Genomic DNA, 3,410 nt, shown 5'->3' with positions numbered 1-3,410 from the left:
CAGCCCAGCCCAGCCCAGCCCAGCTCACCCACTCTGCCCAGCTCAGGCCAACTCAACCCGGCTCAGGCCAGCTCAACCCAGCTCAGCCCAGCTCACACACACTGCCCAGCTCAGCCCAGCAAAGCTCAGCCCAGCTCAACCCAGCTCAGCTCAGCTCAGTTCAGCCCAGCACAGCTCACCTGCTGTTGGTGGCCTGGGCTGCCCTCACAGACGTGAAAGCCCAGTGGTCCTGACAAGAAAGGGTCAGATCCCGGACCCGTGGCCTCGGCTAAAGCCCCTGGTCTGCGGACGCTGCCCAGCTGGGCTCACCCCTTCCAGCCTCTTCCCGCTTCTCCTGGGTGCCTGATGCCTCCATCCCCACACCAGGCCCAGCCGGCCTTCTCCCAGCCGTCAGTCACCACCACCCTCCACTCTGGGTGAAAAGCATCGTGACGACTTTAGCTTCCCTACTGCATCACACAGGCTGAGACACGCTTGCCACCCTCAGACAGAGGCCCTGTCTCTGCTGAGCAGGCAGCGCTGCTTCTCTGGGAGAGGAGAGCCTGGGCACACGTCCCTGGGGCCTGGCCTCCTGGGCACATGCCGTGGGCCTAAGATCCTGCCCCGAGTCTAAAAGAGTCCTGGTGACTAACTGCTCTCTGGCCAATGTCCTCATTAAAAACCACGGGAAATGCATCTTATCTGAACCTGCTCCCAATTCTGTCTTTATCACAAAGTTCTGCTGAGAAAGAGGATACTCTCTAGCAAACAGAGACCATCTGAACCCCAAAGCTGCATTGAACACCTAAGTGTGGACGCAGGAAGTGGTCCCTGTGGGTATGAAGCACCCCGGCATCGCAGGCAGTAGGTAAAGACAGATTCCCTTTCAAGTAGAAACAAAAACAACTCATACAAACGTCCCGGGGCAGCGAGTCTGGCTGCACCGGCTCCTGCCCCTCACAGCTCGGCGCTGGTCCCTGGCATGTCCCGTGGGCTCTCTGACCTGGGTGGATTCCTCCGAATCCCTTCAGTGTGCTAACTCGTGACCTGCCCACTGGCCTGGCGGCAGAGGCCAGGCCCGCACGTCCCCAGCTGCGGGCGGTCCCAGGCCCCACTGACTCCCACCCCACCAGGCATCCTCTCAATCGCCCAGCTAGTAGTGTAGCAGAGTAACTCACGACGAATGCCCCCGTTTCACCCAAGTCTGTCCTGAGATGGGTACCTGAAAGGTGGCCCTGAACATTCTGCAGTGAGGGAGCCTCACTGAGAAAGCTGCTTCATCGCCAGGAGGGAGCCGGCCAGCTACGATTGTGAGCACACTCACAGTGCACACGGCGTGCGCACGGTCTCAGCTTAACTACCTTGAAGGAGTAACTCATTAAAGAGCATACGAATGCATTGATAAAATGCACCTGAGACAAATTAATTTCTTAAACATCGACTTTGAAAATGAATATAAGTGAGCAGTTGATAAGCTAAAGCTGAAGTAAATTCAAATAGTTAAAAGAGGAACCTTCCAGTTTCGGTAGTCAGCATCTGTGCCTTGTTTTAGAAATGCAAATTAGCCAGGTGTTGCTCCGCTCAGGGGAACACTTTCGGTTCTGTGGGGCTGGGCAAAACCAGCCGCAAACCACCTTTTGGGAACCAGAAGCTATAAATTTACCAACTGTGTTTTCCTGCTTCCAAAAACAGACTCTCAGCTTCCTGCCACCTGCTGCAGGGGGCCAGTCCTGCCCGTGGCCATCTTGGCTAACTCGGCACCACCAGTTACATTAAGAAAATAAGCTGAATTTATTATTCTCAAAACAGCCCTGAACTGGGGCCAGGGTTTATGGAACCTAGTAAGTACTTTTTGGCCAAACTTGTACCTGTCTCAACTCTCCAAAGCCATGATTTGTGGTGGTTAATTAAATGATAAAAATTTAAAATACTTTAAACATCTCTTTTTAAAGTTTCAATTTTGCACACTATCAGGAATCGCTTCGAAGATGCCCTGTCTTGGTATTCGCAAGCACATCTCCTCTGGCGAATGGCCTTTCTTTCTCTTAGAGTGGCCTCACAAAGCCCAGCGCCCATCACCTCCCCAGGCTCCCCTCTCTCGCCATGATTGGGACACTGCGTGTCCGTCCTCACCTAGACAATTGTCTTCCTACCCAATAAAGAATTTTAAACACAGTCTAGTGCAGAACACACCTCACCCGAGGGGGGCGTTCTCTGCGCCCACCGCGGGCAGCGTTCCTGAGGCCCTAATTATCCAGACACGCTCCTCCGCAGATGCTAGGACCGTGGCAAGTTGCCTTCCACCACATTCCAAGCTGCCCTGCTGCCAAGGGGGGCCTGGGCCTCCCCCACTGGTGGCCCTTCCCGCCCAAGCCCCCTCTGAATGCCAGCAAGATTCTGATTTTTTAAAGGCATCGGAAAATAAGAGACTCTGAAATGCATAGGGCAGCTGGTCCCCTCCTGGCCAGTCTGCCGAGTCCCCCCGGGGAGGAGGGGACAAGGACACATCAGAGGACCAGACAGTGATGCTCAGAAAAATCCCACAAAATGAGATAAAGCAAAGGCCCTGGATGGGCCGCTCTTACCTGAGGAGACGGTGACCTCGATCCCTCGGCCGCAAACATATATACTATAGTAAACACAGTGGTGATATCTCCAGCCTCGCCCAACAAAAACCTCGGGAGCCTGGCAAGGCTCGAGGCGCCCGGGCCCCCACGCCATCTCCAGGCGCCACAGGGAAGCCGTCGGTCAAAGTCACTTGTGTGTGACCCTGACTCTGCCAGAGACACTATGTCCCATTCTGGTCCCCAGAGGCAGACCACTGCCTGCCTGGGCCGGCTGACCGTGAACCACAGACTCCTAAGTCCAGCCTCGAGCAGCCGCCTGCCCCAGAAAGCGACGGAAGCCCCTGGTCCTGCTCAAGTCAGGCAGCCAGACCCGCCAAAGGAGCCACCTCGTACCCACATCGCGGTGTCCTTGGGGCGAGGAGGTCTGGCTCTGCCTGTCACCAGAACCCTCTCCCCAGCTCCCTTTCTTGACCTCCAGAATGCCCCTGGATCTCTGACACCCTGGGTCTCCCCGGGTGCAGTGAAGTGGGGTGGTGAGGGCTCAGCTGAGCAGACAGTGCCCAGGCTTCCCGACCCCAGTGCTTGAGCCAGTTGTTACACGGTGACAATGATGCTGGGACCCCAGGCAAGAGCTCGTGGCCGGCTGAGGCCTCCGGACCACCTCACCTGTGGCCTCATGAGGCCAGCACAGCTGGGACCTTGGGAGTCCAGAGCCCAAGGGTGGCTGAGGCCCCCAGAGAAAGCCCTGGCTACAGAGCCCAGGAGGAGAGGGTGCCTGGAGCCTCTGCTCCTCGGTGCTGTAAGCCTGGGCCCCTGGGCCCTCCGTGTCTCAGATCCCAGCTGCCCCAGGCCCTCTAGACCCGA

The 3,410-nt window shown here is 56.8% G+C and overlaps 1 long non-coding RNA gene across 1 annotated transcript in view; it reads left to right on the top strand.

Annotated features, from left to right (window-relative positions):
* LOC104999828 overlaps window positions 1-1,755 on the top strand; it is a 3,082-nt gene extending 1,327 nt beyond the window's left edge. The window contains exon 2 of the long non-coding RNA XR_826663.1: window positions 1,221-1,755. This is a non-coding gene — a long non-coding RNA (uncharacterized LOC104999828). The remainder of the gene's footprint in view (window positions 1-1,220) is intronic.
* The last annotated feature ends 1,655 nt before the right edge of the window (window positions 1,756-3,410 follow it).

This window comes from Bison bison, unplaced genomic scaffold (genome assembly GCF_000754665.1).
Source record: "Bison bison bison isolate TAMUID 2011002044 unplaced genomic scaffold, Bison_UMD1.0 scf7180017853816, whole genome shotgun sequence".
Taxonomy (NCBI): domain Eukaryota; kingdom Metazoa; phylum Chordata; class Mammalia; order Artiodactyla; family Bovidae; genus Bison; species Bison bison.
The sequence above is the reverse complement of the archived record's forward strand: the minus strand, read 5'-3'. Positions and strand labels throughout refer to the sequence as shown.